Genomic DNA, 15,825 nt, shown 5'->3' on the forward strand with positions numbered 1-15,825 from the left:
ACGACCGCAGCCTACTGACTGCAGCTGAGGCAGCTCGGAGGGGGGGGTCAAGGGCATCTCGGCGGGGGAGGGGGGTCGTTGAGGGGCAGATTGGCGTCTTAGTTATACAAAATAAATTCTCTGAGCTTCTCAGGAGGCAGAAATGCTGTCGTTGGTGGAGTTTAAGCACAAACTGCAAAGGCAGGGAAGGTACGTTTATTTGTAACTTTCAACAAGGCGATTCAAACTTTACATTAAATATAAAAATGCATTAAGATATAAAAAGGAAGGTGAGACATAAATACGATTTAAATGAGTGAAATAAAACCCGAGGATAGGAAGGAGAGGAGAGGAAGTCTTAGACTTTGTATGCAACAGAGCATAAGGTTATTGGGAGGTTACTCTACGTGGTCTAGCTCTGCGTCACGGCCTTTAATGGCGCCGCCGTTCATCTGGAGACCGACGGCGTTAAAACGACGGACATCAGGAACGTAAACACGAAGATGTTTGTATTTTAGACACGAGAATGAAAGGAGGATTTCTAATTGATCCCTTGTTGTACCACAACAACGTATTGTTGTCTGTAAGGTCACAGGGTGTCAGCCAGAGGTCACGAGGACGCTGAGTGTGTGTGTGTGTCTCACACCCGCACACACACACACACACACACACACACACACACACACACACACACACACACACACACACACACACACACACACACACACACACACACACACACACACACACACACACACACGTGGTCCACATGCTGGTGTCCAGCCTGGAGGGCATCACAGAGTTCTGCCAGAACTAGTTGTGTTACTTGTGCGACCACACACATCGCACGTGAAAAGGTCACACATAGCTTGTCCCTGGAGGAATGGCTGGGAGACCCCACGTTGTTCATAGACTGACATTGTGTCCCACTTCCATAATAATGTAGCAACACTACGAAGGGGATGTGTTTTTGAAGTTTTGTTTTTTGTTTTTACAAGGAGTGAATGTGATGAAACACTGTGTTAACGGCTCCTAAAGAATAGAGAAAAAGATCCTTTTACGTGGGAATTATCTCAACTTTTATTAAAATGTTAGAGATAACTAACCCCATCATATCTTGTTTTATTTCACTAAATTAAATGATGCTTGAAATAACTATAAAAACCAAAATGGCAAAAATTACTACATTAACTGTAAAAAAAAATAAGCTTGTCTGTTTGAGGCTGAAAACCTTAACTTTTATTAAAATGTTAGAAATAACCAACTTGTTTTGCCCCGTCATATCTTGTTTTATTTCACTAAATTAAATGTTGAAAAAATGCATTAAAAAAAAACCAAGCCTTTAGTTTTGCGAGCTGTTTGAAGCTGAAACCCTGCGTTGCATTTCGACCATGAACGTCCGACATCGGCGGCTCTCAGCCTTTTGGCTCGTGAGATGAAGCAACATCTACTTGTGACCTCACCGCGTCTCCGCCGCGACCACATCACACCCTGATTTCATTCTTTATTTTCAGAGGGCCTAAATAGATGCATTGCTTCCCCAACCAAGTAAAAATAATCACACTTTGTTTAGCTGACTTCTTTTCCCCCCACCGGTGATTATCTCACGACCTCTCAGATTTCTCCACCGACCCCTGAAGGCACCCGGTTTTTGAAATCACCGACTTACATCGTGGTGCTTGTGTACATGCATTTTTTAATTTTACATTGTACACTGTGAAAGTACAGTTTACTGTTATTTAATACTCCATTGTGTGTCGTTTTAACATGTTTGAGTTTTATCCATCATTCCAGGGGGATTTTTTTCCTTCCTAGCAGAAACACTCTTTGTTACGACTCATTTTTGACACGTAATGTACATTTTTTACTTTTTTTCCACTGGATTAAACACTTAAAGTTCCTTTACTCCCGAAGACAACAAAAAGGGATGAGTAAAGAAAATAATGTCTGTTGTCTTTTGATTTAAAAAAAAAAAAAAGCCTCTCTCAACCTGGTGAAAAACATTTATTTCTAGGGAGAAAATTAAAACTTTTTTAACGTTTTTGTATTGATTCTTTATTCCTTTAGTTTTTTTATTCCAGCTGCATTGTGTGCTGACGGCTTTGACCCGGGTCTGAACTTTGCGGACAGCTCCAAGTAAATTGGCCCAGACGTGAGTCAAGCCCTCGTCAATATCCCTCGTTAAACCCAGGTCCAGTAATGTAAAGAGGATTAGTCTTCGTCTGGGAAATCATGTCTCTGTCTCTCAATGGAGGGTTTTGGACAGATCATGTTGAACTACTCGAGAGCCGGAGCGAAATGTTACAGGCTTTACACGGCTAAATCCTCCGAGCCGCTGCCTCGCTCCCCGCGCCGTTAGTGCCGATCCCGCCGTCGGTGCGCCCTGAGGTCATGACAGGTGGCGGCGTCCCGTGACAGTGGAAACAACTGCCATGGAGACCAGTTAGTAGACTCCCAGGCCCGGGTGTAGACTGACAGGTGGTCAGTCGAAAGGATCATGACCTGGGATGGGGTTTCACCTGCAGGGGCCAAACGGAGGTCAGTGTTTCCAGGACCAAGAAGTTTCCATTCCCGGTCTGCATTTTTGGAGGCGTTTTGTTAAGATTGTCTCTAAATGTGATTCTAACCACATGGACGAAGAAGTTTCCTGATTTATATTTATAATATATTCATGTGATTTTGTGCAACTTGATCTCTTTGTCAGTTTATCATTTCTGATATTATATATATATTACCCTTCTCTCAGATTTGGCACAAAAAAATGTATTCAAAGTTAATTATTTTCAATCTTCTTTTGAAAATGAATGATTGTTTTGACTGTTTTTAATAATAATAATAATAATACATGTATTTATAAAGTGCTTGCCATCAAAGCGCTGTACAACAAGAAGAATATAAGAGTAAAAACAAAGATTGAAAACAGTTCAATAAAAATAAAGAACACTTTAGAAAGAGAATAACCACAGTGATATAACAATGAGATATTACTATAATGATGTTTTGCTTTTTGAGTCTTTTGTACTTATGTTTACGATGTTTACTGAGATAATTAATCAAGAGAGAAGTGCGCTCATTTTCTCAGACTTCTATACAATCAGAGAGGGGTCGCCCCCTGGTGGCCAGCAGAGAGAATGCCAGTTTAAGGCACACCGGTGTTGGCTTAACTTCTCAGACCCGGATGTTGCCACATGGTTTGTATTGTGCTTTTACATGCATACGTGCAGAATGCGATTCACATCCTTTTTTAATGGTTTTCCAGCGAGCGTAGCATCCATCGTGACATCTTGTGTTCCCTGCTTATCACGGGAAAGAACTGAGTGCGTCGCACAGTTACCTGTTTATTTATATCCCTAACCTTAATCCAGAGTGCCCTTCACTGCTGCGACTGTGGCTCCACACAGAGTGATAATCTGTAGGTGGAGAGGAAGCAGTTTGGGAGAGAGCCAAACCCAGTTTTGATCTGCGAGTCATATTTTCTCATCGTCCAAATACATAATTGTTGCCCCTTCTGTCTAGATAAAGCCGACATTGTGCGGTACAACAACTCTGTTTTCTTTTTTGTTTTAAGTGGTCCAACAACGGGACCGAAGAGGCAACTCTGGGACAAACTGAAAAACAAAAAACATTCGCCTGCAACAAGAGTACGTGCATCGCTAATGCTGTCCATCCACTGTTATTCAGAACAATCTGTTCACAGACTGTACACACACACACACACACACACACACACACACACACACACAGCTGCATCACCCAGCACCAATTACCACAGCTGTGACCTCACACGTCCGGGTCAGTGATTTCCACAAAGTGGACAAAAAGAAACTTGTCCTGGAATCTCGGCTCCCAATTACTCCGCACTGAGCTCCCCGGGCGGACAATGCCGCAGGTGAGAAGTTGGACGGGGCCCCTGTCACAGCTTGGCAGGACGCACAATGGGGCCCTGTGGCAGCGCCGGGAACCGCCGCGAGCCCCACAAAGTGCCGGGGACAGGACGGTCTTTACAACGGCGTTTTTGAAGATGAGCGATCTTTATTCTCCTGCGTTTTGTCTTCATGAGATTATTTCTCCGTTGTTCCCGACGGTCCGGATGGTTCCACTTCATTACAGCTTTTGACAGACTTCACATGCAGAGTGCCACGAGGGAGTTTTCAAGTCCTTTTATCTAATAAAACCCCACTATTAACATAGTCATAGTGGATACTTAATGAAATATAAAGTAATTATGTGTAGCTTTTAACTCTTTTTCTACCATTCAACTTTGCAGCTTATATGTGTATTTTATTTTATTTGTAAATGCTGCAGATTGATGAACACAAATACATCACTTGCCGGATTTAGTCCTCAAAATGTAATGTAATGTAATTATGAATGTTAATAGTGCATTTGATTTCCTGCCTTTATGAACCTTATAGTGCAAAAGGACGACAACGCATGACACGACAGGCCAACAAGAGTAAAAACAATCAGAAACAGACTGTTGCACACGACTCCACCTCTATGATTAAGGTAAAGGCAATTAAATCTGCTGGGATTAGATAAGGGAAAAATCTCCTTGATCAAAACAGCATGAAAATGTAGTAGAAGATGTGAGACAAACTGCCGTCTCGAGGCGTTTGAAGTTAAATCACATGATCTGAATTCATATTAAACACGGAAACTATTGCCTATGAGTCGAATTCAGAATATTTAAACTACATTTTAACCAAAACGAGAGTCAAATTTGTGTTATTTAGTGAGTGAAAACAACCTAAGGTGAAGGAGGGAGCGAGATGAGAGGGGGAGTGAAGCACGGGACGAGCGTGGATACTGTAGGAGTTCTGTCTTTAGGAAACAGAAACTGCGGTATGTGTTGCAGAGAACGGCTAAGGTCAACAACAGAGCCCTGCATTGATTCCAACATATGTGGTAAGGTCAAAAACTATCATGGGACCTTTGCCCCCCGGGCAGTTTCCAATCATTCTGTTTCTCATAATCTGTGGAAAACTTGTCTGCTGCTTCACAGTTCAATGACCACTCATCTCTGCAGCAATTACAGTGCCCTCTTTGCACCCACAGTTCAATGCCATGTTCAAGTGATCTAATGTGATTTAGTAACACTCCCCCCCCCCCCCTCCTCCGCTGTTTAATATTTAACAAAAACAACCGTAGACATTAAATTAATTAGATGCACGCTGCCTGATTAAGAGGTAATTAATATGCATGTGGAACTGTACGTGTTTTAAGAGTTTAATAGTAAACGAAAGCAGCTGAAACTGAGCTTTATGGAAACTAGCACACGCGGTAAAAGCCTGACTGACGGGACCGGTCGGATACCGACATTACAGCCAAGAATAAAGCGGTTCTAATGTCAAGACAGCCGATACGCGTCCTGTATGTTGTCGGACGTGTTAACGGTCAGTTGGCAACCAATTATGACGGCCCCCTTCTGCACACAACGCTCATTTGATGAACACCGGGGGCCATGTGAAGATGACTTAGTGGGTCAAATGCAGCCTGCAGTGATCGCAGATAGAGAGAGATGCACTAGCGCACGCACACACACACACACACACACACACACACAACCACACAGCTCGTACACAAAGTGGAAACAGACGGTGCTAAAAATAAACCATTTGAAATATTTAACTTACTGACCCAGAAAACAGCCTCAGTGTAACGTGTTTGCACAAGCAGAGGACACCACAGCGACAGAGCCATGATATCATGAGGGCTGATGCTAACTCCAGATAAAAACGCTCCTACGGACCTAATATTTTTACAATTTAGTGCTAAAATATAGCATTTTTGGAGTCATGTACATCCGTGCTACCGTTCTGCTGTATTTAAATACATTTGCTTTGATCTGAATGCTAACATCTGCATGTTAAAATGCTAACAATGGCAATATTAGCATGCTGGCGTTTAGCACGTTAGCATGCTAACATCAGTTAGTTAGCAATAAACACAAAGTACAGCTGGTCAAACTCTTTCCAGCCAGGCTAGCAGCGCTGTGAGGGGGGTTTTAGGTACATTTGCTTTGAGCTAAATGCTAAAGTCTGCATGCTAAAATGCTCACAATGACAATACATCAGTTAGTTAGCATTAAACTAAAAAACAAGCTAATGATTCATTTGTTGGCATTTGTTTTGCAGGTATTTAAGTTATAAACAGAAGTTTTGGTGGTCAGAGGATCATCAAATATATTACTTTTATGGGATTAACATGAATGTGTGGAGCAAATCCCAAAAGTTGTGCTTAAAAACCACAAATGTCGATCGCATCGAGGTGCTAAAGAAACATTCAGCTTGTCACAACAGTCAGGAGGCTTTATCATCTGGGAAACAGGAATATTTGCCAAATGTTGTTGGTGGACCAAAGAACGTCAAAGAAGTGTTTTGAAAACGATCCGTGGTGGTTCGTCTCGGTCTGGAAAGCATCTTTAATCTCTCCGGGGTTCGATCTGAGAAATTAGAAGAATCAAATCAAATGAAGTGAGAGTCAAAGTACCTCAGCGACCTCCCCACCACCACCACCACCACCACCACCACCAGCGACCGACGCGCCCTTCTTAGGTTGGTCAGGTTGACGAAGAGGACACGATGATTGGCATGGCCTCCTGTCCCGCTTGCAGCTAAACAGCCATGTCCATATTCAGCAATGATATTGGCCTCTAACCCCCAGTCAGGATGCCATTACCATTTTGGAGCGTCCGGGCCGGTGCACAACACTATCAATATTAATGTTCTGTGACTGAGGCGGCTTTGGAAGAACTTTCTCCCACATCAATATTGATGGTGTTGCCATACATTGGAGTCAGCGCCCTCTTTAAGGATTTATAAGAGGAACGCTGGTGGCGGTGGGGGGAGTAGGGGTGTCAGAATGCGAAAGGGAGCCCAATGCCTATTTTTTTTTTTTTTTGGTCTGCACCTCAATGATGTACATTTTCCTGCCGTACAGAGCAATTTCCGTGGGAGAGGGGCGACTTCGACTCACGCTTGATGAGATCTGAGTGGAGAGGGGTTGTGCCGAGACGGATCCAATTCCCCCCGCAATGCTTTGCCGGAGATGATAGTTATGGAAAAAATGAACGTTTCATTTCAGGGGGATCTGGGAATGCTAAATGGGAGGGGGGGTGGAGGGGGGGGTGGGGCTGTTGATTCTGGAGAAGGGGGTATTGCTTTTGGGACATCTTCGCAAACAGTCCCACTGTTGGGCCACACACACAGACACAGATCCAATTCATTATAATATTAGCTTTGGAGACGCATCGCTCTATATATCAAGTGTCGGGGGGGAGGCGTGCTCGCTGAAGACTCTTTTGTCCCGCGGTCAAATATAAATCATATGCAGGAAGTAGAAGAAGAAGAAAAAACAAGGAAATTAATGAAACTGAAAATGAACTTTGGCTTTGTCTCGTTCTCATAAACCATTTGTGAAAAGTCTTCACTTGTGGTTGAGATTTTCTAGCTGCGTTTGTCATGCCACATAAAATATTACGAGTCTGTTTTGTAATGTGGTGACATGTTAGCAAACCTGAAAATGACTTAACTGAAGCTGTTGAATGAGTCAGACTAGTAAAACACACATTTCTGAGCTCTTTTTGAAGAATGGAATGAAGATTACTATCATGACTTCTTAAAGCAGTTTTATGAGGGTTTGTTGGGCCATTTTGTGAAACAGGACAATGTTACATACCGTGTCATCGAGTGAGCATCAGTAGGATTTATTTGGGGTCGTGTTTCTGGTCACCTGTCGAATCTAATTCCAGCGCTTTAGCTTCTAAATGCTCCTCTTCGCCAGATAGTCGCTAAGATTCTCATTTAGTGCTCAACCTTTTTTGACGTGCTTGAAGTTCCTTTTCCGGTCATCTTGTGCACCTATTTAACAATATATGCTGGAAAAATAACTACAATTAATTTCTTCAATCCAATATTCCAATGATAACGTCAGCTGGTACCAAAAAATCATGAACTAATCAAAATATTCACAACAATACTTCTCGCGTTTCACTCGGAAAACCCGTTAATGAAGTTCGGAAAATGTTGTAGCTTGACCGTAAAATACACGATGGGAGCGTTAGTGCAGCTTTAATCAGCATAATTGATAACGTAATCTATTTTTTCTATTATTTGATAAAGTAATGAAATGCCATTTACATGATAGACCTCAGCGTTCACGTGACCCTGATCATTACTTCCCCATCAACACTGATTGACACAACATAGAATCAATACATTCACAGCAATAAAGGAGAAAACTTCCCCAACAAAAAGGTCAGATAGTAAGAAACTAAAGATAGTAAGTAAAATATTCACAACAATGATAGGAACCGTTTAATACTTCATATTACCAAAAAAAGGGATCCGAAATGTAATCGATGGAGTGTCATTGATTGATTGATCGTCTGACAGACTGGCGAGTCTGCTCACCCGCCGCCATAATTCACTCTCACGTTCTTCCAGCTGAGCAGAAAAAGACTCTATAGTCAGTCTGTTTAACATTTAGATAGAATTAAAGCAACAACAGTCTCATCACATCTCAGCAGCTTTATTGATCCTTCAAAGACCAGTGTCATTGTCAAAAGCGTACGCCGTCTCCCAGGACAACCGAGAACAAACCTGCGGCGGCACGGAAAAGCCTCGCCGCTCTGACAAGACGAGGGTCACGACTAACCCCTCCCTCTCACCTAATACCACCATGTGGTGGGGGGGGCGGGGGGGGGAGACAAAGAGTGACCTCAATTCAATCTGACATCCCCACCTATCGATCTGGGCGGCCGTATCCCCCGGAGACGGACGTCTGGCTCGCCCTCCTTCTTCTGCTAACATTCACATTTAAATGACGGGACAAAAAAAAAAATGTGCCTTTTTATTAAAACAAAATCCCTCCACACGTCTCGCCTACTCTCAATCACACACACACACACACACACACACACACACACACACACACACACACACACACACACACACACGCGCCCTCCTCCTCCCACGCAGGGCGCCGTTCATCTTCGCCGGGGCCCTTTTTCCTAAATTGAAAGCGCGTCATAACGTATTGGAGGAGGTGTCTGGCTTAAATGCATGTGACTGGCGCCGATGTCATTCTTGTCAGAGGAACGTCCCTTTTGTATTTTTAAGGGGGGGGGGGCTGTGACACGGACCCGGGACAATTACTGTCAGAGCACGCCGGCTGATGAATCTGCTGCCTTATTGTGTTTGTCATGTCGACCTCCGGCCAGGACCGGATTGGTTCGTCGCCCACCTACAGGCGGCTCAGACGGACGCACCGTTTCTGTGTGAATGTGAGCATCGGAGCGCCGCGCCGCAACCTGATTGGCCCTCGCGTTGGCGTCGGTGAGGAACTCCTGCGTCACCGGGAACAAATACAGAAGTAGAAATGAGGCAGAAACGCTTAAAAATGATTCGGAGAACACATAATTATGTATTGTGTTTGAATGTAACTGACTTTTTATGGATTCATTATTGTACTTTTTCATTTTATATGATCCAAGAAGGTACTTAAAGCTCACAGTTTTGTGTTTTTTAAGTCTTTTGACCAACAAATACACAGATACAAGATGCTTGTCACCCACTTTCTGTTCCTAGAACACTAAGCTCGGGTATATTTACCAATGAAATACACCTGATAAAAAATACTTCTCATTCAAATATAATAAAGTACAAAAATACATGGTAAATTTAAGTAGTCTTCTTATATTTGCCCCCATAAAACGTCTCATAAAAGGAAAATAAGTTAAACAGCAACACAATGAAAATCACTCGATGTTAGTGGTGTAGGGTTAAATTGTTGTTTTCTGGTGCAACGTTACACTAATCATCACTGTATCACATATTTATTATTACCAGGACAGATAGAACGTTTAAATACACACGGAGAGCTGATTACAACATCTTCTGAATAAGATAAAAGAGAATAAGTTAAAGCAGAAGAGTCATATTATGAGGTTTTAGTATTAAAAATAAGAGAATCTGCACTAAACTGCATCAAACTCACTACAGTGTAGAGCCACAATAATAAACCGCACACTGGTAATATATGCAAAGTCATTTACCCACAAAAGAAATAACCTGCAATTGCTGCACCTGGTTCTGATATTTACTGGCTCCAATTTGTATCTTGAAACAACATATTTTTTGCTTTTATGGTTTATGCTGAGCCCGGTGTTCGCCATAAATGGCAGGTGTGCAAAATTGAAGTGCAAAAGTAATTCGTCTGCTGCCATTCAAAGGAGCTGTGTCAGTTTGATTTACCTGTACACATAAACATGCACGCACACACACACACCAACACACACACACACACACACACACACACACACACACACACACACACACACACACACACACACACACACCAACACACACACACACACACACACACACACACACACACACACACACACACACCAACACACACACACAAACCTTTGGGCCACATGTGTTTTTATTCATATGGTGAAGGAAAGAAAAAAAAAATGTGCGCCTCCAAAATGGAGGTTGAGGGGTCATGGTGTTTGGCCAGGAGTGACAGCTCCGAAATGAAGGCATAAGTCAATCGGCTACTCTTCATACACACACGCACGCACACACACACACACATACACACACGCTAACACACACTGACACGCACATGGAGAGGTGGGATGGCGGTGGGTGGGTAAGATGGAGGGTGGGGGATTGAGGGAATGGGGGAGGTAGTTGGAGGAAGGGAGGCTGGGTGTAAGGGGCACAAGGTTACCGTGTGTGTGTGTGTGTGTGTGTGTGTGTGTGTGTGTGTGTGTGGTGAGAAGGAGGGATCTTGACATCATGTTTGAGGTTTAGGAGCAAAATGCAGAAACCTGTTCGCGTCTAAAGTCTCTGAGTTTCTTTTTGGTCTAACTGAGAGCTACCAGCAGCTACACACACACACACACACACACACTATGAAGGTAAATCGATGTCAAAACACTTAGAAAGATGCGCAGCAGCGTGTGTGTGAACGCATGGTTATTTGTTATGCGTGCGTGCGTGCGTGCGTGCGTGCGTTGTCGTGCGCAGGTTGTATGTCACGCGTAACAAGAAGCTGCGTACATATGAAGCAGCGTGCGCACGTCTGTCTGTCACTGTTTGACAAATGTTGTTACGCGTTCACACGCACGTGCGGTCGCAGATTCTGATGCTGCGCGGCCGGAATTGATTTGCTGTGCGCACCTACTCCGCGTAATTTGAACGCGTAATGTAGTTGGCCTGTTCATTTCAGTCAACCAGGGGAGGCAACTACATTACACGCTCACGTTACGCGGAGTAGGTGCGCACAGCAGATCAATTCCGGCCGCGCAGCATCAGAATCTGCGACCGCACGTGCGTGTGAACGCGTAACAACATTTGTCAAACAGTGACAGACAGACGTGCGCACGCTGCTTCATATGTACGCAGTTTCTTGTTACGCGTGACAGAGTCTGCGCACGTCGTTTCCACGTACATGTGAGCGCCTGACAAAAATGTTCAATTATCTTCATGCGAGCGTTAATGCGTGCGTTCGCTAAAAAACGCATGAATGTTACGCGTAGTTACTCCGCGTAATGTGATCACAGGCGTGCAGCAGCCATCACGCGTGAACGTGCGCGTGAACGCGTGACCATTATAAGCCAATGAGGAAACTACATTACACGTCAGGCGCTGTGTGCTGCACAGGCGTCAAAGCACGCGGGTGTGACGCGTTCAGTTGATAGTTGCGCAAGTAATATGAAACGATTCTGACGCCATACACACACACACACACACACACACACACACACACACACACACACACACACACACACACACACACACACACACCTTGAACCCAAAGGTCAAAGACCATGTGTGTTCTTTCTCTGCATCTCCCCCCACACACACACACACACACACACACACACACACACACACACACAGAGAGGGAGGGTCATGGTGTTTGCTTATTTTCTGTCGTGCACCAAGCAGGCCTGTATCAACATTTGGGCTGCATCTCAGCGTGAGTAGGGGGTTTAAAAATCAGTGATTGATCAGCGTTATTGATCGACACATGTGCTCCTCTCCCTCATGGAATCAAAGTGCTCAATGGACAAAGAAAGTGAGCAGAAACATTAATCTGTGATGATCTGAGGTGGGAGTGCGTTGTTGATACCCTTCGACTACGGATCGGCGGGCAAATATGATCCAGAAATATCACCTGACAGCAGATCAATCAGAGCCAGGAGAACAACACTGCATTGAACAAGAGGCAAGGTTTTCAAAATCTGAGTGATAAAGATTAATCTTTTGTAATTGTGCAACAAGGTCGGCAGCATTCAGCGTTTATGATCATTCGCCTTTTATGACTTGCTCAACGTGTGACCATGGCAACCACAGAAAGATGAGCTCATTACATCGGTATCCAGATTCCCTGAACTATTCACTCATTCACCAGCAACAAACAGATCACAAATCAGTCTGAAAGCATCTCAAAGGTCGAGGCATACGGTCATGTCGTCCCAGGTTTAGTTCTGGCCTTTGTCGCATGTCGGCCCCATTTTTTCGCTCTCCACATTTCCTCTATGCTGGCAATTTCCAATAAAAGCAAAAAAAAATATGTATTATATATTTATTCATCCATCCATCGTCTACCACTTATCCTGTATTCAGGGTCGCGGGTATATATATATATATAAAAGCAGCTTTTAAAGTAGGGTCATTTTCTCATCTTCCATGCAATCAGACTACTTTTTACAACCAGAGGAGTCGCCCCCTGATGGCCAGCAGAGAGAATGCAAGTAAAAAGCCTAAATTCATTAGCATCCAAACACAACCACACACTATAAATTACCAAAATTAAAAGCAGTCACTTTGCAGACGGGTTTATATCAGAATCATATACATTATATAAGTGAATTGGAATTATTGACGCTTTAATACGTACACCATAAAGACGGAGGTATTAACAATTTGAATCTGTTAAGTAGGCTAACTACGTAGTAAGTAAAGCGTTAATTTAAATGTAGGCCAAGTAGTAGAAGTAGAGAGTAGCATGAGCTGTAGTTATTGTACAACGCTTGAATAAATGTACTTGGTTTCACTGCCAAACAATATATTTTAGGGTCATTTGCAACGCAACAACAGTACAGCGTCAAAAATAATTCACAACAAAACAGACAAAAGTCAGACAAATCTAATAAAATGTGCGACATTAATTTAATGACGTCACACTTTAACGATAGGGGGGATGGCATTATCAAGGCAACCAACTTCAGCGTTGTAAAGACGATATAAACGCGACAGCAACTTCAATTGAAGCAAATACAACCTGCAAATGTCGTTGCACAACGCGCGCGCATAGCTACGTTTCCAGGCAACGCGTTGCTGTTGTACTCACCCGTCTGAACGAGATTCTGCGCGTCCCCGCGCGCGCCGCCGAGTCCTACTCGACCGGCCAGTTTGACCGTATTATATTCGAGCAGTCCACTCGGCCTCTCCTTCCCAGTACAACCAGTCCGCCTGTTCCACAGCACTCCTCGGGGACGTTGCGTACTGGAGAATTCACCTGCGACATCCGACGTTAGCGCGTTAGCTTAGCAGTTTGGCTACACCCAGCATGCACCTGTTCTCACGCACGTTCTCACGTATCACGTTAGGTGTGTTTGATTTGCGTCCCTTCAGGTGCTAGCCGGGTGGTGCCTTAAAATGATAGATTTCTGCATTAATTCCCACTCCATATTTTATCATATTGTAATATAATGATATGTGTGTTAGAATAAGTGTTGGAATATATGTATTTAATTATTTTTCTTTTCATGAATGCCTGGTAAATGTCATAACACAGATGCTAATATGCTAATGTTGCTACGGTTGATCAGTGGTGTTATAACATCAGCTAGCGCAACTGCTTACGTTGCTTTTGCTAACATGCTAATGTTACTACTGTTGATCAGTGGTGTTATAACATTAGCTAGCTCAACTGTTTACATGCTACTTTTGCTTACACGCTAATGTTACTACTGTTGATCAGTGGTATTATAACATTAGCTAGCTCAACTGTTTACATGTTACTTTTGCTAACACGCTAATGTTGCTACTGTTGATCAGTGGTGTTATAACATGGACTGGTTGAAACTGTTTACATGCTACTTCTGCTAACACGCTAATGTTGCTACTGTTGATCAGTGGTGTTATAACATGAACTGGTTGAAACTGTATACATGCTACTTCTGCTAACACGCTAATGTTGCTACGGTTGATCAGTGGTGTTTAACATTAGCTAGCTCAACTGTTTGCATGCAACTTCTGCTAACACGCTAATGTTGCTACGGTTGATCAGTGGTGTTTAACATTAGCTAGCTCAACTGTTTGCATGCAACTTCTGCTAACACCCTAATGTTGCTACGGTTGATCAGTGGTGTTATAACATGAACTGGTTGAAACTGTTTACATGCTACTTTTGCTAACACGCTAATGTTGCTATGGTTGATCAGTGGTGTTATATAACATTATAGATTAGCCTACTGAGAATGCAAGCTTTGCGGTTGCTGCTGTTACTTATTTATCATTACTAACCGTATCATTGATTTTTTTTTATTGTGTGTGACAAACATGAAATGAGTAGCAGAGAGAAAGAATTCTGGATGATATAATCAGCTTATCTATAAAAACGAAGAACATCTTTTTTTTTAACTAATTTATCCTACGGCACAAGACATTTTGATTTCCACAAGATATCAGGTTTCAACTTGTTTCCACGGTAACGTGACATCTTCTCCAAATTGATGCTCATCTCAACCATAACACATAATAATGTGATCCATTAATTTTACTGCCTTGTTCCAACAGGCATCAGTGGAGTGCATACCGTCATCCCTGGAAACTGTTGAATCATCAGAAGACAACGTTAGGCAGGTTTGAATTAAAAGTCAGACCTGTGGACAGACGATACGACTTCCAAGGTGAGCTTTGTTAACAATCATCCAGTCGCAGAAATACAAAATACTGATTTTGTGTCTCTCTATGTATATGTGACGGTAAAAAAACAGCAGAAAATGTACTGTGAACAACAGAATTTTATTTCAATTAATGGATAATCCATATTTCCAAACAAAAATAGAGGGGATAAAAACAAACAATAGGAGCTTTCTGTGAATTCATTCGTCAACAGACGCTTTCTAAAAAGGTCCCAGATTGGCTTTTCCAATGCCAGTGTTGATACCACAGTGCCATGTTGGAAATGTGAGACAGGTTGTCAAAAAATAAAAATAAAAATAAAAACTTGCTTCCACAAAGAGGAAGAAAAGAAAAAGAAAAAAACCCAACAACAACTTAAAATAGTCCTAAGCTAAAAATCACAGTCATGAGTCCAACTGGGATAGTATTGTAACATAGACTGAGGTTTTCAGAGGTTAGTGATACTTTGTCTCTACGGTATCGGTACGATAAGCTCAAATGACATGAGTCGAGGGCGTTTTCCCTACATGACAATATCATCAGGAAGTGGAAAAGAACTCGCACGAGGGCCAAGAAATGAAAGTGCCGATGATGTCAAAGCAGAAATGTCTATTCTCTCTATATTTAAAAAAAAAAAACAGTTTTGCATCACTTTTCTTACGACTTTACGTGCACACCAATCATTTATTTATTTACATCACGCGAGTTCATTTCCTCTCCTGACAGAACATAATACCTGTTATAACAGGTAACGAGAGATTATGGCACAGTCATAAGATAAATGCTCAGTGACAAAATCTTTGTTCTAAGGCAAGTACAGCTAGTTTTGTAAAATGCTCCCTCCCCCCCCCCCCCCCCCCCCCCCCAAAAAAAGAAATTCAAAAAAGGTCCGATATTGACAATCAAGACAATA

General features: G+C 42.7%; 1 protein-coding gene across 1 annotated transcript in view; it reads left to right on the forward strand.

The window, feature by feature from the left end:
* The window catches only part of rpz6 (rapunzel 6), a 196,341-nt gene that overhangs the window by 111,476 nt on the left and 69,040 nt on the right, over positions 1-15,825 (forward strand). The window lies entirely within an intron of this gene.

Source organism: Eutrigla gurnardus, assembly GCF_963514095.1.
Source record: "Eutrigla gurnardus genome assembly, chromosome: 14".
NCBI classification, from domain to species: domain Eukaryota; kingdom Metazoa; phylum Chordata; class Actinopteri; order Perciformes; family Triglidae; genus Eutrigla; species Eutrigla gurnardus.